This window comes from Etheostoma cragini, chromosome 13, assembly GCF_013103735.1.
Source record: "Etheostoma cragini isolate CJK2018 chromosome 13, CSU_Ecrag_1.0, whole genome shotgun sequence".
NCBI classification, from domain to species: Eukaryota; Metazoa; Chordata; class Actinopteri; order Perciformes; family Percidae; genus Etheostoma; species Etheostoma cragini.
This window is the reverse complement of record NC_048419.1, coordinates 8,393,160-8,415,077: the sequence shown is the minus strand read 5'-3', so window position 1 is coordinate 8,415,077 and position 21,918 is coordinate 8,393,160. Positions and strand designations below refer to the sequence as shown.

The 21,918-nt window shown below is 40.1% G+C and overlaps 1 protein-coding gene across 1 annotated transcript in view; it reads right to left on the bottom strand.

The window, feature by feature from the left end:
- The window catches only part of ntm (neurotrimin), a 502,481-nt gene that overhangs the window by 356,110 nt on the left and 124,453 nt on the right, over nucleotides 1–21,918 (bottom strand). The window lies entirely within an intron of this gene.

The window sequence follows — 21,918 nt, the reverse complement described above, 5'->3', positions numbered from 1 at the left end:
TGGAAAATGGCTGCAATGAAACAAAGAGTGAAAAATTTAAAGGGGTCTGAATACTTTCCGTACCCACTGTATGTTGCTATAATGGAGAATTAGTTCATAGTCCTTCTGAGGTGAAAATGCTACAGGCTTGCTGTGTGTGTGTGTGTGTGTGTGTTAACTGCAATTATTACACAGCCTTGTCAAATACTTGATTCTAATTGGTCAATAATGGCTTTCCAAGGTTGTTTTTTTTCTGTATAACAGACCGTTGCTAAGTATAACAGATCGTTGCTAAGAATAACAATTAATTGTAATGGACAGACTCTGGAGGACCATTTTTATATTAAAAAAAGTTTTAAAATCAATATTTGTGCTTATCTGGAGCTAATACCGCTGATCAGCTGATCACAGAGCAAACAGAGCAGAGGAGAGTTAGCTCACTCACTGGGGCAACATGACTTCTGGCAGAGAGCCGTCAAAAGCGTGTAAAAGGTTTACAGATCGGAAGCATGTCACAACAAAGACAGTTTTGTTTGTCTTAAAAAATTACATAAAAACAACTCCACATCAGCATGCCCTAACGGCAAAGTATTTCATTACAGATGTTGCACATGTAAGGACCAGTGTTCTCATCAAGCATCAACACAAGCTTTTCTAAATGCATTACGGGCAACTGCAGCCAGTCAAACTCAATAAAATATTCTCTTGAGCTCACTTCAGGGTCAGGCCTGCGGTTAGAGAACAACTGCTGCATTGACAAACTGGTATGAGAGAGCTTCTCCTCACAACTGCTTCCAAAATGAGATTTTTTAATCTAATCAACAGTGGCAGTGCATTCCACTGTTATTGTGGGAGCCAACCTCTACATTTCAGCAGGGGACACTAACCCTTGTGCACATAATTGACCAGGGAGCTAAGCTGTGTCATATAGGCGCATGTTAGAAGACAGACGGCAAGTCATTTGCAATATATGTCTGCAATTTAATCCATTTCCAGGTGAGAACAGTGCATTGACCTCATTTAGTGGGAGGGTGGTCAGGATGGCATACGCCCATTCCACATCAACTAGGGATTGTAGGATGTCCAGCATAATAATAAGGCCTGAGGCCCCCAGGACAAAAAGGGATAAGGTCCTTGCTATCAGCTAGTAAATGACTAACGATTAGCTTATAATTGCCTTGTTCCTGGAAAGAAGTTTCAAAAGGGCAGAGCAAAGACTTACTTTAGCTAAGATCCTTGAAATATATTTAACTTCACAGCATCAGCCATGAGCAGACTGAGCAGTCTGACTGAGATTGGATTACTAAATCTCGGCAGTGTGAATATCCGCATGGCAACACTGTAAGGATTTATTAAATATGACAATCCTTGTCATTACCCCGGCGACCTGCTCATCCTGATAACTTACTAACCAGAATATGTGATATGATGTACAGTACAGACAGTGGAGTTGATTTCCATCTGACCTTAACAATCATGCACACTGCGTTTTAAACAGAATTCAGAGCTCTTTAACAATAGATGAATATAAACTTTTACTTTCCTTTTTTCTTCCCAAAGTCTGTTTTAACTTCAGATATGGATTACCCTGACCCATGGGGGTTTATTTTAACTAACACTTGTGGTGACAGTAAAAAAAAAGAAAGAAATAATACCGGCAACATTGTGTAGACTATGTGTACAGAGAGGACAGCTTACTACTATATTAGTGTTGCATGGGAAACAAACTGTTTGTGTCCTGGGAGAACTAGTCTATACAGTAGCTCCGATGTTCCACTTCCGGGATTGCTACGTCGGATGTCCCTCTTTTTGGGCCAGATGTCAGTTACCTTCCTTTTTCTTTGTGTTGTCATTCTAAACTCTGATGGCTAATTAGACTATGTGTCCTATCAGAGTTTTCTGTTGCACGACTACAACTACTACTACTTTTTTATTTAAGATTATTTTGGGGGCATAGAGAAAACCTCTATAGAGGGGCGGGCGCTCTACCAGGTGAACCACCCAGGCACCCGACTAAAACAAGTTCCTTCCCGAGACATTCCTTTGCTTTGTGGAGAAGCGTCTGGCAAAGCGAGACCAGGTAGGTCCTGGACCCCCCCCCCAACCTCACTATGATTTACAGTTCAGTCCTGACCATAAAGGATGTCAAACACCATTTGCAGCAGGTATAAAGTTCTCATGAAGGAGGGTAATCAGAGTTTTTTTTGCATAATCAGCAGGAACAGAAAGCAAGAGCTTTTTCTTTGAAACTGTTTTTCATGGCATTACAGTAGCCCGTTAATTCATTCTAGCAGGTCAATTCTCAGATCATTAGGATGGAAAGGCAAAGTAATCTGCACAACACTAATGGCAATTCAATCATGAAGACGGAGACAGAGTGATCTATAGGCTACAATGTGTTTCTCCCTGCTGTAGGGGAAAGCTTTGATACCGCAGAGAAAACACTTTTTGAGAAATGAGGCTAGCCTTGACCCTAAATGCCCTGGATCATGATGGAAACAGGGAAACTTTCAGTGGAGATGTGGGAGTGAGTCTCCTCATACTTTACAACAGGTGCTTGTCACAAATCATTTGTGCGTGTTGTATACATCCCCGCATGAACACCAGCATTGTCCTTACACGGGAAAAGGTCAAGCTCATTTTTACAAACAATGCTCCCATACAATAGAAACTGAGAGGGATTGTGATTGCCATTGCGTTCTTGGTCCATGTGCTTCTCTGTCTGTTCCTTTCAAAGCTGCTTCATAGCGACCACACAAGGCAGCCTGCGTTTCCACACGCCTTTAATGTGTTTACAGAATTGGTTCAGTTGGGAATCCACCGCCAATTTCATATTGTACACACCCAAGGCAATATTGATCTTTATACTGTACTTAGAACAATTTTGAAAGTACGTGTCAGTTCAATGAAACCTAAACATCATTGGTGGAAGAACATTTTAGCCCTAACTCATGTTATAGTATCAATACTACAAATCACGTACGTGTGGTGTGGTCTGCTGTCCTCCCCCATCCTTTGACATGCTTTTCCTCTGTTTGTTGTGTCTGTTGTCTGGCTGGCCGTGAGGGCGTACCTACCTAGAGGCGTGGCTACCCATCACCTGTTCCGTCATCCGCTCAGCTGTTTCCCATCAACTCATCAACTCCTGCCATACATAAACCCGGGTCGACCACCTCTTTGGCGCCAGATTGTTACATACTCTCACAGGGTAACTTGGCTCTCAGTATTAGTTCTCATAATTGCTCTAGTGTTTACTCTCGTGTTTGTTTTCGTGTTTTCTTGTGTTCAACGTGTCTAATCTGCCTCTCCGCACAGATCCATCCGAGCTGCCTTCCACCATCACGCCGACCTGTCACCTGCTCTATTGGAATTACCACTACACACCACCTTTACGTTATCCTGTTTTCAGAGTACTTTTTGTATCTCTGTGTTCTGGGTCTCACGAACTCTAACAACTTGATGATAGTACTTTTTTTAAAGTATCAAAATGGAATAAATAAGCAATAGTCACCTAGGGTCCCAAATGCCTGATGTTGTGGGAATATGGACACGTACATGTGACGTCAATCCGTTATCACTCATGCTTGATCTTTGGCTCTCAGAGTCCCAAACTGATACAGGGGGGACTGGTGGGATTGGTTGAAGTTGTGGAATACTCTGGTTATTGGTCCAATTTGCGAAAAGGTTTGGGTGATTGGTCAAAATTGCGAGACCAAAAAAGTCACGTTGACTGGTTGAATTTGCATGAATTGGCGCGTGACATCGCGAAATCCTGAAAGGATTGTAAATCAGAAAATATTAAGCACTGATAAATATGCAGTTATGTCAAAACATGGCTAAGATTAGAAATATCCCGATATTATATCACTAAAGGTTGGTTAGTTGGTCACCATTTCAACGCATTCTCATAGACGGGTCCCCTTAAGTAGAACTCCTGGGACAAAAAAACGCTAGTTTCCTGGGTGAAAGTCTTGTGTTTTCTACTTAACTTCTTCCGGGACACAAACTACGATCCCCGCCCTGTGTTTTAGGAGCCCTCCATCACCCCTGACCTCCTCCCTGCACAGATCATCACACTCTTATACAGCATCAGTCATTATGGTGCTGAGTAGAGCTGGGTATCATTAAAAAAATGTTCGATACCAACACCGTGACTCCGATACTGGTTCCTGAGCAATCCTTTTTCCAATAACAATATTATAAAACAAAAATAAATTCACATTACACATTACAGCACACTTTTTTGGGTTATTTTTCAGCTCCTACTACGTGAGTTAGACAGGCAGTTTTTTCTGCTCGTCTATTTGACGTGTAATGTTAGACAACCAATCACAGCCATTATTAGATCTTAGTAGAAGCAGGCTGCATGCTTATTGGCTCACTGAGTCTGATGATATTTACTCCTTAGGTCATGACTGGGTTTTGAATGATAAGGATTTTTTCGATATTCAAAACTTAAGAGGCAATATGTTTGGTGCCAAAAAACTATTGAATAGGTTAACCAGCCCTAGTGCCGACAGTGATAAATACATGAAATGCATTCGAATTACAGTACATTACTTTTTGTAGCTCAGTGTACAAATGGGTCATGAGAACAGCCTGGATATTTAGCATCAATTTGCCAAAAAAAAGTCCTATAAGCAACATTCATGTTTAGCTGAGAACAGTGCACCTGCATGCATGTTGTGTGTGGAAAATAAAATCACAATAAATGGTAGCCCTTGAACATTTGTAAAACAATATTATGTAAATGCTTTGCATGTAAAATTGTTAGTGATGAAAAAACCTGTTGCAAAAACTGTCAAAAACAACGTGTTGTCAAATAAAGTATTTCTCTCTTCAAACTCAAGAAAAGTACAATAGCCTTTTGTGCTGTCTATGTCTTTGGTAAATCTACTTCATAGGTACTTCTTACTGAGTTTCACCAATAGTAATGACTACATCTAAATGAGTGAATAAGTGAATGTCTGGACATCCCTTTTATTACCTCTATTTGAAGATATTTGAGTAACAGGATGTCTCTGGAAACTAACTAGGATGGCGAGCAGTGACACACAGCAAAGGATTTTTAACATTATCTTCCTTAATGCAGCTCTTATATTAGCCTGCACACTTCAGCCAAAATGGGTATAATCCACTTAGAGACTCTAAACCCAACCTGACATCCATTAACACACACCCCAGAAAATCACCTCTGTCAATATGTCAGGATATGTACCACATGCAGGGAGGGATATCTACCCTGCAGATAAAGACAAATTAGCCAGCACTCTGTTACTTCTCAAATACTTAGTATGGTATGTCTGGAGCCCAGATAATTCCTCTTAAAAGCTGCATATTTTCCCGCAGTAGAAAATCCCACCATGCAAGATGGGGTTTCAAGTGAAACTTTCACTTTGAGTTTTCTAAGCAGCAGGGATCCTTTCATCAAGACACTGTTTACTCCTCAAATAAAGCTGCCACTGCGCGTTCTCTATTGTTATCTTCATGCATTCTCTTGCCATTAAACTGATCGATTCAAAATCGATTGAGACTGAGGTCTTGGAAATTGTCAAGAACAAGGAACAAGGCACTCCAATGATGCAATGGGGTAACAAGCAGGTGGCACACAGAGCAGCTTGCTCAACGGCAGTCAAATAATTGCCAATGCTCTAGAGGAAGAGAGGAGAGAGAGAGAAAGAGTGTAAAAGGAACAGGGGTATTACAGTGGATATTTGAAATCCCCTGATTATTACCATTCCATAAAGATGAAAATATATTGAGGGAAGTCACATTGTTTGTTATACCCTGCAATACCCCCATTAGGCCCCGCACAATGCATATTAACATCCCTTTCAAACAGAATGGCAGACGGGAAAATAGGAGGAGTCTTTCATCTATTGGAAGCTCAGCCAAGCTGTGTACCGTACATACTCTTTGAGCTACACAATCTATGCCACTGTCGTGGTGAATGAGTGCGGATGAGGCTTACCTTTGAGGCAACATTGCATTGTTTGCCTTTGTTTTTGCTTTGAGCTCAGAAATCAAGAGAACATCACTTAATTGCAAAACAAACTGACTGACTGAAAGGCAGTTTCAAATGAAGAGAGGCTGTGACACAAAGAATAGTCCCAGTGATCTTTACCTTTTAAGTTCACCACTTACAGAAACAAGTGGTCAGTGCTCTTCCTGCAGCACCATCACAGCTTCAGCTGCAAAAGTAGCACATCTACATTTTGAGCATGTTCTACATCCCTGTAAGCTTGGCCAGTGGTGTTACATTTATGGGTCAGGATTCAAATAAGGGTAGAGGGAAGAATAAAAAAGAGTCTCATATTTTTCCTGGAACTGTAAGGTAATGTAAGGTAAAGCGTGCCAAAACGGTTGTCCTAGAAAAAATAATTATAAACATGGAAATTCTTTTGAATATTTTCTTTTGAAATTAATTTAAGCATTCTAAGCAGGGCTGGATTAACTCGCTAGTAGGCCCAGGGGCAAAAATCAGCCTTGGGCCCCTACCAAGCAATAATTATTCCTTACAAACCAACTAAAATACTACCCTGCCCCAGGTTTTCTGTGATGGTTAGTCACCTATTTATTTAACCCTCTGAGATCTAAAGGCATTTTCATATATATTTTTTTGTGTTTGCATACAACTGATCCCCATGTCTTTCTTATCTAAATGTTCAGAACAAACTCAGCTTTCTGTGTAGTGAGACCCAAATCTGTCCCAGAGCAATGTGTGAATAGATAATTTGGCGCTAAAGCTGAAAGTGCTAAACACTGTTTTAAAAGTTCATTTTATCGTAGGGCTCATCTACAAGACAGTGCCTTGAGATAAAAATACAGCCGACAACAGTCAAGTCCTATGTCAGATTTATATTTGCATACCTATTACCCCCAACAAATGGACAAAATCATAATCCAGTCTTGTTTGTGACAGGATTGTAGGACGTTAATATACAAGGTAGGTATACTATTGCAATGATTCTATTCAATAAACTGTGCAATGTCAGTTGCATGATATATGTTTACAGATCAGTTCAGAACCTGGTAACAGGTATCTGTTCTACCCATTCTTCTTCTCTTCTCCCAGAAGATTGAGACAAAAGACAAAACTTAAACTCCTCCACAACAGATTGCAGTCATTTACACCTCACTCAACATTTGCGTTAATCATTACCACATCATGATTACAAACCAGGAGCAGCACTGTAAGAAATTAATTGGTGAGTACTTTTATGGACTCCTAGAAGCTTTTAATTAAACATTGTATATCCAAGAATTACATCCAAGATGGATGGATGAATGGATGGATGGATGGATGGATGGACATCCAAGAAGCTTCATTTCCTACAGAACGGAGCCAAAGGATGCTCCATCAGGCGGGGCTGGCCCTGCAGCTGGTGTCCTGGTCATAGTAGAATACATATGCTATACGGTGGACAGTGCCATACATCTTAGTTAGTTATTTTTCTTCTTTATGGCTTTGTGATGCAGTACGGTTGATGGATTTTTATTTGAATGTGGTAGCTGAATTACAGCCATTAGACGTGGACTCACATAGTGGATCCCTTCATAGAGCCGTGATGTATCATGATAAGAAGAGATACCTTACTGCATTATTAAGCAGGATAAAAACATCATTTTGAGAAATATCTGTAATTTCAAACCATCCATGTATTTTTTTACTTTTGTTTGAGTTGGTCTCGTCCAGATGTTCTGTTTTTTTATGGCAATGACCTTCTTGGCTTGGTGCTGAAAGAGAAATTTGATTACGTCTTGATCTCCAACATTAATGCTCGTTTGAAAAAAAATAATAACTGGAGATTAAATGCATTGTAATAAATTACCTTGGCGCTCCATTATATTCTGTGTTGTCATCTCTCTGCTGTTTTTCATATTGAGCTGTTGTGTACAAGAAGTGCACATCTGTTGCTTGTTGAACATCTGGGTTCATTTGCATATTAATGAATAATTATGTTAATTTGATTGTCACTGGCCCCTGCAATGCAAAAGATTAAAGATCTCCACAAGTGAGAAAAAAAACTGTTTTTCCTATTACTACAAATTCTTGTGGCTCTCTTATTTGAGATAATAAGTGAAAAGCAGAACACATTTGGAGGTCCTGTGTCGTAAGTTAATTTCCAGGCATCAGCAGAATAAGGAGATATGAAAATTGAAATTTCATTGTCTATCCAGTAATGAAACAGCTCTTTAGAATATAGAGTCAGTTAAGGGGCACTTACTCCTTGTCTTCCTAACTGTACGCACAATTGCACATGGTTGATTATAGATAATACTCTACATTGGGAATAGGCACAATGTGGAGTGAAAGGCAGCACTTACCGACAAAGAAAACATTGACTTCGGAAAGAAGAAGAAAAACGACAGAAACTGTAACATCGCAGTCAGGTCAGTTGATGTGATAATATTACTGCTTTTGCATCATGATAGCAGTGGTGTGTGGGCTTCCATAACAAGTAACAGAAGCTAGGTGTTTTTACGCGCATGGTATGATGCTATGTGTTGCCCTTGAACCTATAACCTGTGACGAGACATTTTCCCAGATACAAGATACATTGCTGTTGCACACAGTAGTCCATCAACACTGACAGCAACTAACTCCTTTAAATCACATGATTGAACCGCCACCGTGCAGCAGTAAATATCACGGCCATATGTGTCAAGCAGCTTCCAATAAGTGCATTCAACAATGAAGGCACAAACTCAGAATTGCATAGAAGTATATTAGCCAAGGTGCAGTCGGAAGAGAAGTTTCCAGCCTGCGCTGGAAGATGTGTAGACTTTCAGCTGTCCTGATGTCAATGTGGAACTCGTTCCACCAATTAGGAGCCAGGACAGAAGTCAGGATTTTGTTGAGTGATTTTTTTAGGTGTCTCTCGCAGTGAAGGAGCAGCAAGCACATTGGCAGAGGCAGGCCAATGCCATGGCTGCTATGTGCAGATAGATGTAAAAAGAAGTAATATTTGGCTCTGGACAAAATCTGAGATTTTGCATTAAATATCTTGTCTGGCAATAGAGTCAGGGCTGTAGTCAAGTAGACCTTTGTCGAATCCAAGACAAGTTTGCCAAGTTACTTTTAGAAAATAAGCATGTAACCAACAATATTTGGCAAGTCCAATGGCGGAGTCCAAGACAAGTCAGAGTGCAAGACGACAGAAAAGCTCCTTGAGTCCGGATTTAAGTACTACACGCCTGGATAGAGCCGTACTAAGTCATCTAGATTAACTGACCTTTAAACTAGACATACTAGCTTTTCACCATTTAAGCATTTTTCCTGCCAACTTGTTTGTCCCTCTCTCACTCAGTTTGTTTGCATTCTGTGTCCTCCATGATGCAATATTTCACTCCTAAAGCACAATCCAAAACAAAAGAATGCAAGGATGGAAAACAGATAAAAATGCCAAACATTTACCTGAAGGAATTCCTGCAGATACATCAAACGTGGACTCACCTCACATGAGCGCTTGGGAATGCCCATGGGTAGCTCTGACATTCATTTCAGGAAAAATACATTACAGCTAAACTGGGTTATAGTCGTCAGCATAGAGCCCTCCAAAACAGATGGGAATATAACCAGCTGTGAGTCTTAATTCATCACATGCTACTGCAAGCACACAGCTCATCTGAAAACATCAATCATGCAATTCATATTTGGTCTGTATTTATCTGGCTCTGCCAATTCATATTTAACTTAACCAATAACTTTATCCATGGCACAAAGGAATTTCTGCCCAGGATAAATCATTTTTTGGAGCAAAACACCAATCTCTTACCAAACGTTTGCCTAACTGTGCACTCTCTTGATTGGGTTTGCTTTAAATTTGGTTTTAGAATGTTCGGAAAATGTGCATGAAGTTATAAGCAATTATGTGATACAGTAGTCAAGAATCAGATTATGTGGAATGAATATGTAGCCTAGGACCAGGTTTGCTCTTTTAGGGAACCCTTTCTAGTAAGGCTAAGCAAGATAAATGAGAAGCTAACTAATATTCAGGTGAATAGAGTAAATTTTTACCACTAATCATGGCTAATTCTACCAGCTGGCAATGGATATTAATTTCACGTGTTCACAGTTCACAAATGAGGGCCAACGCAGTAGAGAGAATAATATCTGTACTCTTTACTATACTCTGTGTCTTAATAATGTAAAGTATGAATTTTTTAAACATTTTAGATGTAATGCAATAAATTCAGCTTGTTTTAAGAGGTTTCCACATGTTTAATGCAGTTCAATGTACTTCTACTACAACTACTACTTCAACTCCTACAGAGCGCCATGCTGCACCTTAGGTAGCCTTCAAAAACTGCAAGCCTGCAATTGGTTCATGTGCATGTGTTGAATGATATCAAATCAGCAATGTCAAATCTTTTTTTTACCAAAACCCTGAGACGGAGCAAGTGTCACAAAGTTTCTCTCTCTCTGAATCATCTGTTTTGCCAAAATATTGTGAACTCATTAAACTTGATCTGCTAAAAAAATGCTGCAATGATAATGTAACTTGTTATTTTTCGCTGACTGCAGAAGAATAAAATGAGAATGTGAAAATGTTTCTCTTCCTAAATTACTAAACTGATGGGTGGTTACAATGATTAAGTCCCAGCATTACAGTGGACATTAGCATGTGTCTGTGACTGAAGATAATACAGCATCTAGACCTGTGGTAGAAGAGGTATTCAGACACTTTTCCTCAGGAAAAGTAGAAATACTAAAGAGTGCAAATACCCTGTCAGAGGTAAAAGTCATAAAATTAAAATATGACTTGAGTCAAATGTGCTAAAAGCATTTTGATGTTATTACTGGTATTCTAACTATATATAGTTATAAACTGTTAGATAGTTTTCTAAATAATGATGCATCATATTCATTATGTGTTATATGTATTATCATTTGGTGACATACAGACATTATGCTGGACTAAAGGTCTAATAAGTAATTTAAAACAATATGGTTTCATCTGTCCAATAAATGTAGTGAAGTAAAAGTATGATGACTTAGAAAATGAATTTGAAAATGATTTGAAGTATATGTTCGGAAGATGTGCATGAAGTTATAAGTAATTATGTGATACTGTAGTCAAGAATCAGATTATGTGGAATGAACATGCGCCTAGGACCAGGTTTGGTATTTCAGGGAGCTATTTCTAAGTATAAAGCATAATTTGGAAATACCTAAGTAATACCTAAATATTGTACTTAAGTACAACTCTTGTGTCAAGGAAATTTTGAAATGTTACAGCCACTCACGGCCATGCAACCACTTGCTAAGATTATTGTTCAGGCAGATTTGGCAAGTTGCAATCTTTTTTCTTAAAAACACATGTTATGTCCTCCACCAAGAACAATTTTCATGTAACTTGGTGGAAGAGTGTTGCATGGGCCAAGGGAGATCCCGTTACATTTTGAAGTGGATCTAAATCAAGGGGAAGAAGCAAATTTATGTTTTTTACTGTCATGAACATTGACAAATAGGGCATGGCCTTTGCAGCTGTGTGTATTGTCTGAGTGCCATTGCAGTTTTTATTTTGTTACTTTGGTATGTGCACAAAATATGCATACTCTTCTTCTACACATCTCTTCAATGGAGAGTGCCTAGAATGAGAAATGGTTTCATTCTTTTGTATAGCTAAACCAAATGTCATTTCAGAAGATGCACTATTTAGCAGCATCCATGGGTATAGCCTAGGGTTTGATGATGAAACCTAAACCGGAGGGAACTTCCTGGTCTGAAGCCAATGTGGAAGTGTCCTAATGCAGTCCTAATCTAATATCCAGCAGGGGGGCAACTGCACTGGCTCCAGCTAGACTGTCTGTTTCTATAGAATGAGAAAATTAGCCTTCTTCTCACTTTAATTCCTCAGTAAACATTTTCATAATGAGTTTATTATCTCAGTCGCTTTAGAGTCTTCTTCAATACAGCATGATGTGTTTTTACTAAATTATGGTCCCATTTAATTTAGAACTGACGATAAAGCTTGGGATGCTTTAGGACCTGTTGTTCAGGACAGAGGCTTAGTGATGCTAACCATGCTAACACTCTAGACATTGAAATTAACTTCAGCTTGTTTTTGCTGTTGTCTTGTTTCCATCACTCTTGGCCTCTAAGTGTGTGTTTAAATTCATCAAAGTAGATTGGAACCTTTTGGTCGCCTGAAAATATCTTGTACCAAGCTAGCTAGCAAGCGCCAGCTTGTAACGTAAGCGAAAGGTTATCGATTTGACTATGAACTGCCATACATGCAAATGAATGACACCAGTACTCGAAGGTTCTCGATTACCCGCCGGTAAAATCTCTGCCGGATGATTTGCTTCAGCTGTTTGAAAATAAGAAACATTTCCTCTTTAGCGTTTAGCTCAGTGGAGCGCCATTGCAACAATAAACAATGCTGGCTTGGTTGCATCATCCGCCCCAACTCCACCATCTCTTCAAGTCCGGTTTCAAAAAAACAAGATGGCGACGGCCAAGCTGATAAAGTCAAGGCTTTGAAACGGCCGTCCACAAACCAATGGGTGACGTCACTGATGCCACGTCCACTATGTCCTCGCCCTAAGAACTGCCACCTGTATCGATATTCTTTGAGTGTTAGCCATTGCTCAGCTCCACTAGAGAAGTAGAGCTCCACTCGCTTTTCCCACCTACATTTTCCTAACCGTTGTCGAACATTACAACGTAAATTACAACTTAATTTATTTATGTAGTATGAATGTTTATGCTAACAGAACTGCTTCAGAACTGCTTGAGTTTAATTGGGGGTGCACATAGTGGTAATAAGTGAGATAACTGTTGTTTTGATTTGATAATCTAATAAAATAAAATTGAATTGAATTAATAGCTATGCATCCTTCTGAAACACTGTCCTCAAATGTGTGTATATCAATATGTTTTTTAAATGTGTAATTCAGCAGCTGTTGGGAGAAGCTAGAATATGTAGGTAATATGTAAATTTAATGATTTAATTCATTTCTGTCCAAACTAAAAGAAACAGGGAACACAGGAACAAGTGTGAGAGTTCACAACATCTGGTGAGCATTGTCTAGCTGATTAAAGATTCCTTCTCCAGCCCTGCGTAGAAGTGACAAGCAGGGCAATGTTAAAGAAGAGCCTAGTCTAGCCTACAATCTCTACTCAGCGTTCCCTAGATAAATAAATGCTGAAAAAAGAAATTGCTGTTCACATTTATTTGCTGCTCTCTCTGGGTCGGGTGTAATGGGAAGCAATAAAGATCTCATTCATTCATTTATCACTGGTAGGGAGATTGACCTTGTTGCTTTGCACTGATGGCTCAGGGGTGTGGGCATTGGATTGATGTAGATTTCACACAGCGCTTGAAGTTTTCTGGTGTTGCCTTTCAGCCAAAAAACACTCACATTTCTGCAGATTTATGAAAGCACCTGTGAAATAAAAGATTTCAAATCTCCACTAAAAGAGAATTACTGTTTGGAATTAGTATTGTTCATGAACGTGTGTGCTTGTTTGTTCAGCATGATGCAAGTTACACTGCTTATTGAAGTCAGCTGCAGCTGCCTTTCCTCAAACACTGTCCGACGGTACTTTTTATAGCAATGTATATTGTGGGAAGGCATTAGAATATGGCAAGAATGAAAATATAACTGACATATTTCTCTCCGCGCTGGGATCTGGACAGAGGATTAAGATAATGTCACATCTCTAAGACAAATCCCTTCCCCCTCAGTGCTTTGGCACGGCAATGCAATTTGAACTTTCTTTTATGGTGAAAGATTGAAAGAACATGTTCCTCTCCCTCCAGCGCTGTTCTGGGAAGGAGCATCCATCAATGCAGATATGAAACTTGAAAGTTTCCATTTGCAAAATCAAATTTAAAAGAAGACTACACCTGATCTTCACTGCTCTCTGCTCCCAAAAAATATCTGTTTGTGTCGTTTCATATATTTGTGTTTCAGAAACAAAAGGTGGTAGTTCAACATTACTTTTACAATTTTTTATGACTTACAAATTGACTGAGGAGGTGTTTGTGTTTGTATCTACCTGGGTTTGTGTGCTTGGAAGGTGTTGTCATCATTGCTCTAAGCAGATTGCCTTTTATCATGCATACTAAGGACTTCCAAATTCCCATTGTATGCAGGCAGGATCTCAAAGCTTTTTAAGTGTGATACAAAGTTTTTGTTTAAGGGCAGAAACTGTGGGATACAGAAATAACTGGGACACAGAGACTCACTGCAAACCATGAAAATAAGCCCACGGGATAAGGGATATCTCATTTCCTTTTAATCCTTGTGTTGTCTTCACTTTTGGGACCCTCTCGTATCCCTCGGGTCAAATTGATCCGTGACTTATATGGGGCTTTAAAAACAATTCTGAAACAAAATTTTAGTTCATAATATAATAAAAATTATTGTTTTTATCTAAAATTCATACAGTTGAGATACAGTGGTGTGAAAAAGTGTTTGCCCCCTTCCTCATTTCCTGTTCCTTTGCATGTTTGTCACACTTAAGTGTTTTGGAACATCAAACCAATTTAAACAATAGTCAAGGACAACACAAGTAAACACCAAATGCAATTTGTAAATGAAGGTGTTTATTATTAAAGGTGAAAAAAAATCCTAACCATCATGGCCCTGTGTGAAAAAGTGATTGCCCCCCTTGTTAAAACATACTATAACTGTGGTTGTCCACACCTGAGTTCAATTTCTCTAGCCACACCCAGGCGTGATTATTGCCACACTTGTTCACAATCAAGGCATCTCTCGGCATACACAGTAAGGTCCACCAGAAGATCCTTAAAAGCTACACCTCATGCCGAGACCCAAAGAAATTCAGGAACAATTGAGAAAGAAAGTAATTGAAATCTATCAGTCTGGAAAGGGTTATAAAGCCATTTCCAAAGCTTTGGGAATCAAGCGAACCACAGTGAGAGCCATTATCCACAAATGGCGAAGATATGGAACAGTGGTGTACCTTCCCAGGAGTGGCCGGCCGCCCAAAATTAAAAATTACCAAATTAAAATATGGTGGTGGTAGTGTGATGGTCTGGGGCTGTTTTGCTGCTTCAGGACCTGGAAGACTTGCCTTGATAAAAGGAACTATGAATTCTGCTGTCTACCAAGAGATCCTGAAGGAGAATGTCGGACCATCTGTTTATGTACTCAAGCTGAAACGAACCTGGGTTCTGCAGCAGGACAATGATCCTAAACACACCAGCAAGTCCACCGCCGATTGGCTGAAGAAAAACAAAATGAAGACTTTGAAGTGGCCTAGCCAAAGTCCTGACCTGAATCCTATTGAGATGTTGTGGTATGACCTTAAAAAGGCCGTTCATGCTCGAAAACCCTCTAATGTAACTGAATTAGGACAATTCTGCAAAGATGAGTGGGCCAAAATTCCTCCAGGACGCTGTAAAAGCCTCATTGCACGTTATCGCAAACGCTTGGTTGCAGTTGTTGCTGCTAAGGGTGGCCCAACCAGTTATTAGGTTTAGGGGGCAATCACTTTTTCACACAGGGCCATGATGGTTTGGATTTTTTTTCACCTTTAATAATAAACCCCTTCATTTACAAATGGCATTTTGTGTTTACTTGTGTTGTCCTTGACTATTGTTTAAATTGGTTTGATGTTCCAAAACACTTAAGTGTGACAAACATGCAAAGGAACAGGAAATGAGGAAGGGGGCAAACACTTTTTCACACCACTGTATGTTTAGGAAACGCAATCAGTCCCTACTAGAACACAATTAAAAATGGAAGTGTGATTTTTTTTTGTCATAAGGTTATTATTCATGTTAAAAATCATGATCATTTTATCTTGAAAAAAAAAACAAGTGGTCATATCCAGAATAATTTTCTGAATTGTGTCAAAAATCAAGAGCTCAAAGGATGACTTGATATCCTGAACATGAGTCACTGCAAATCATGTGGGCCCTGGTACCATCTGTATTGTATTGGCAACTGAGCAGGTGGGCTCTCTCATTGGGGATGAAGACCATTTAATATGTCCATTCCTAGACAAATATGGCTGCTGGGCTCGTCCAGCAGCGGGCTGTGGGGCTTTGCCAGCAAGTGGCTGTGGGGCTGTGCCAGCAAGTGGCTGTGGGACAGTTTAAGACGCTGGCTGTCGGGCTGTTCCAGCAGCTGGCTGTGGGACTGTTTAAGCCGCTGGCTGTGGGGCTGTTCATGTGGCTGGCTGTGGGACTGTTCCAGCAGCTGGCTGTGGGGCTGTTCCAGCAGCTGGCTGTGGGGTTCTTCCAGCAGCTGGCTGTGGAGCTCTTCCAGCGGCTGGTTGTGGGGCTCTTCCAGCAGCGGCAGCCTGTGGTGCTCCTTGTGGCACATATTCATTCCAAGTAAAGGCTATCTTCAAATTCCCTGTCAGAATCAGAATACTCTGAATTGATATCTACATTATCCTCATATTTGGAGACATGTTCCTCTTCCACATCGCTGCGTGCCTGACTCTCTTTAAATATGAGCTCTAACGCTCTCTGAACGCTAAATATTGGGTCATACTGAGGTTGAAAGATTCTATACTGTGATGCAGAGGTATTTATCTCTTTTGTCCCCCCCTTGATGTGTGCGTGCGTGTGTATGTGTGTGTGTGGGCAAGTGTATGTGTGTGTGTGTGTGTATGCGGGTGACCCGACCATTTTTTTGTACATACATGTTTATCACAGAAAATAAGGTAAGGCCAATGTCTTCTAGGTAGAAAAAATGTTTATTTGTCCCATTTTTCTTCTTGTAAAAATTTGAAACGGAATACAATACAAGGGGAAAGAAATAATGCCTGTCTCTAAAAACGTATGCCATTAATTCAGCTGCATTGGATTTCCAATGTGTCCCACAGATCTCCCTCTGCATTTGTCAACTGCACATACTAAAGAGAGGGGTTTCCAATGTTTTGTGATTCACTCCACAATACTGAGAGACTTTGGGGTCATTCTGCAAAAACAAGCAAAGAAATCAACCTGAAGGGGACCTGAAGCACTATAAAGCCCCTGAGGTGGAACATCATTTGTCAGAACAAAAGCCTTTTGTGAGCAGCTCATTTTTCCTTTCTTTTTTTTATTGTTGCGTTGCATTTAGCCAGTGATGCTGTGTTCTTTTCAAACTCCAGTGTCAGAGAGACAGAAAACATGGACTTCCAACATAAGCTCTTTCATCTCTCCTCCAGGCTCTCCATCACTCAGCCACACCATTCGATTGGGTGTGTGTTCAATAGAAAAAGGGAGCGCCGGGGTGTGTTTGCATGACATTGTAGTATGTGCATCAGCCGGTGCCCAATCTCATTTGGCATGATGTGCAGCAGCCTAATCTTCTTCTTAACACCCTTGCAGTGTGATGGCAACCTCTCCCGCCACCACCGCCGCCGCCACTTTAAACCTAGATAAGTGTATCAGCGCAGCCAGGAGGATGAATCCCCAGCCTGCCAAGAACACAAGCTTGCCTTTCTCATCAATCAATTTGACAAGGCCAGCCACAGAGCAGAGCCTTCCGGCACCCTGCCCCTCCCTTCGCCCTCCACCCCGTCAACCCCCCTACACAGCTCCATCCTCTCTCCTCAGATCCATTCCTGAAAATACTGCAACACCATACTGTAGCAGAACAAGAGTGGTGAAGGAGAAGTAAAAAAGGAAGGGCGCGTGAAAGTACATACACAAGGTCGATGAGTGGGAGTTTACACAGTGTTCATTTAATCTAGTGCCATGGAAGGAGAGGGAGAGGTTAAAGACTTGAGGAGCCCTGAAAAATGGCCCGTGAACCAAAATCACTGTTGACCCCATTGCTTGCCGGGGACAGCTGAGCGAGCCTCTCAGCTTGTGAAGCAGGCTGGCGCAGGATGCGGTTTCCTGTATGTGGTGACAGAGAGTCACACACCCCAAACTGAAAGTGATAACAAGACATGAAGACTGGAACAACACACTGGCAGACTGACAGATCTGTTGCACAGCGTTGGCCCTTTTTTGTGGAGGAGTGAGGATTTCGTCTGGATGGGCACTGGGATTCTGTCAGCTGTTATACGTGTACCTATGAAGAGATATGAATCCAGAAAGAAACTGGTATCCGATTGCATTAGATGTATTGATGTAGATGATTAGGTGTATTTATTTTGACTGCTGCAGTAGTAGAGCTGATGAAACTCTCTGGGTATATGTGATGAGAGTAAACCTGTTGTAGTAGAAACTGTACACACAGAGGAGACTGCTTGTTAGACTAGGTGCCCAGATGTGCCATGTTGCTCCCACAGGTAATTGACAAAGCATGTGGCAGCAGCAGTCTTGTGAGAGAAATGTCTTAAAAGATATTACAGGAGTTTAAAAAGATCAGCAAGCAACACGTGGAATCCACAGAAAGGCAAACATGGTCAGAATCTCCGTGCACACACAGAGTGAGCAAACTCAGATGGATTACACACAGTTAGTTGAAACTGGAAGTCATACACAAACAAGCATGAACAAACAAATGTTAGCATACCGAAGCATATTTGCATGTCTGCAGAGCGCAGCATGCACTGCCTGGCAGCCCAGCTAATATCACAATCCCCACACAGGCAAATGGGCACTAATGTGCCAATCACAGCTGCAGACGGTTGACAGCACAATGCACAATGCACAGCTTCTAATCCTCCACTAATGTGTTTCTGTATTAATATTTCACATTCATCGTTATGGGCTCTTTGCAGCCACTGGCTCAACTCTACATTTCCAGCAAAGTTGGAAGAGGTACGCACAGGGCAATACGAATTGGTCATAAAATACAAATATAGCTTCATGGAGATTAGTGTTTACTCTCATAATTAGGATGTTAAAAGTTACTTAAAGTAATTTTCAAAAGTGTGTATGCAAACCTTCAGTGGCTTACAGTAATTATGGCTCAGTGAGGACACAGTTTTAGCTCTGTGCTGTGCTGTGGATCTATACATGGACAGACAAAGAGTTAGAAGTAGAAAACTTTATTATCATCCCTTACAAAAAGCTATCATGGTATAATGTTGGAAATGAATGGTAGTTGCATTTTTACGATGGTACTCTCCATGTTAAAAGCAATGTAGCAACGTACAAGCCATGGTGTTCATAACAGCACTAGCGATGATACTGTCTGTGATGACCAATTAGCAGCACTGTGCACTGGTAGAGTTGAAACAAAAAAGAATTGTTACTCAAAGTAGAGGATTTTGTCAAGGATACAAATTATGAACTCACATTGGTCATGTCCAAACTAGGATACTGCAATGCTGCAGGGGGCAGCGATCCACACCATCCACTAGAGAGTACCAGTATTGTTTCCTCCCTGCCCCCTGCTTTTAGTAGCAGTTATCAAATGATAAATGGAGAGCACTTATATAGTGTGTTTCTGCCTTAGCAGACAGATTTTATTAGACTGCTTTGCCCCAGCCACTACAGTCCACTGTGTAATTTTGCAGCTGTACAAGATCACTCATAAACTACAGCTGAACTTCAGTGTTTAGTCAATAGTGGAGATGATGAACGGATGTCTGCCTCCTGTTTGAAGCTACACGGATAATATACCAAATATAACACCACGTGCAAAATATTATCAAATAAAGTGTGAGATTGTGCTTTTGTTTTCTTAAAGCAGAGCGGTCAAAAACGATTCAAATTGTTTTGCTAAATTGAAATGTTCCAATAATATGAAGAAGAAAAAAAAACACAACCAAATATTGGATTGGGATTTGGTTGAAAATACGCAATATCAAAAGACTGAAATCAGGATAAGGAGCACAAAAACACAATCAAGACATCCCTACTTCTACATAATACTTAACTTCCCAATGACAAATGTTAACAGTCACGTCAAACAGAGGGATTCCCTGTCCCCTGGGACTGCTTTATGTTTACTTTAGTATGCTTGCCACTGTAACAATAGTATAGGCTATTAATTACATGTAATTACAATTTTGTTACATTTTCAAACATCACAACAACACAGTCCCCTCTCTCTACTGTGCTGTGAATGATGAGCAGGATGCCCCCACTCTCTGCTCTCTCTCATGTGCAGCAGCACTGCACAGGTAGTTAGAAGGGGAGGGGGACAGGGCCCGGGGGGTTGGCCTGCCTGCCTGCAGTAGGGAGGAAAACACCCCTGAGCTGGCCGGGCCCTGGGCAAGCCAATCCTTCATGCCAGAACCAAGCCAGCCTTCTCTGAGAAATCTTTACCGACCTTTCTCCCTCCCTTTATAGAATTTCTTTTCTTTTTTTTTTACTTCACGTATAGGCTACCTAAGTAATAATTATAATTTAATTTAATTTCTTTGAGTGAGTTTGTGATTATTTGGCTAAAGATTTCCATTACTTTCTATCTACCTTGCTCTTAGTCATCATTGACTTTAGCCTGGATTCATAGTATTATATGAACCAGTATCATAAAGTACTTGAAAGCAATAATTGAGTAAAAGTACAAGTTATATACTAAACTTAAGTATCAAAGCAATTTTATGATATTAAATATCCTTCATTTTTAGAAGTAAAAGTAAAGAAAAACTTTGATTAAAAACTTTTCTGTGTCTTCTTTTATAGTAAAGCATTAGTTTCAGGGTTCCCAAACATTCTTAAGCATCAAATTTAAAGTTTGACATCAACAAAAAGAAAAACGGAAATCAATTTTTAATTTTTTTATGATAAAAATCTTTCACTTCAAGGTACAAAAACCTAGTAGTGACTAAGACGCTACGGTGAAATGTACTAAAGTAAAAGTGAAAGTTTCCAGAAATATAAATAAAAAAGTGACCTCCCCTTTCTGTGCTTTGCCTGCCCAGAGAATTTGGCCCACCCATGAGAGATGGCTTTTAAACGAGCAAGTGACAGTTGGTCAAGGCCCCACCCGCTCTTTGCAGCTGAAAATTGATTACTCCCGGTAACTTTAGACGCTCAAATCGGTGGTCCGGTAAGGACTATATAAAAGAGACTTCAGTAAGTAGTTGAGAATTATTTGTTATTTCAAACATTCTCATGAACGGGTCTGTATGATATCGTATGAAAATGTATGCACACCAAAATGTATGATATCCTACGAGATTAGGAGACTGCCTGCTGGTCATGTGACGCCAGCTGGCTATGAGCACCATGACGCCGAGCAGCAGTTGCTAGTTGTTTAAGCTGCTGCAGTGCTTTTTCACACTGGCTACAGACCTCCGTTGTATTAGCGGTAGTTGGTGGTTCAGTTATCCGAAAATAGGGGACTTTAAGCTGGGTACAGAGCACCGCATACTGTTGCCGAACATTATAGTTAAATACAGTCCACAAAATATGAGCACTTTGCCGCGACGAAAATTAAGATTAGGCACCAAAACAACTAGTTAACCTGGTCAGTAACAATTGAAAATATATGTTTTTTTCGCCTAAATTTTTACCCTAAAAAAAGTGCTGCTGTTTCCACATGCTTTGGCCCTCTGGGATGACCCTGAGTTCATTGGGAAGTTAACACTCTCAACTTGTTGTTTCTAGTGGAAGTGTGACACTAGGCCTTACTGACACAGGGCTACAGAGGTTAGAACACAGAATTTCTATTTCCGTCCAAGTAAATCATCTGAAAAATTAATAAAAAGCACTACTGTAAGCATATTATAGGGGCTATATACTAAAATAGTACCCTAGCCTCATGTCTCAACTTAGAACAGAAAAAATCCAGAAAAAATGACTTATAAAATTGATTTTGTATGAATGTATTTCGTTTGTCTTATTTCTTATTTTTAAAAAAGCCAAAAAAGTGCTAAATACAAAACTTCTGAAATACAAGAACACATCCACATCAGTCACAGATATGTCTGAAAGAAGTACATACATAGATTTATAGAAATAAGTAATCATAATTTCATGAAATGGTGAAATGCCATCAGAAGTCCATATTTTTGCCTTCAGACATCTGTAAGAAACCACAGGAATAGTTTTTGTTGGCCATGTTTGGTATCAATCAACTCGTCTTCTTATTGGCTACACAGGGATGCCAGTT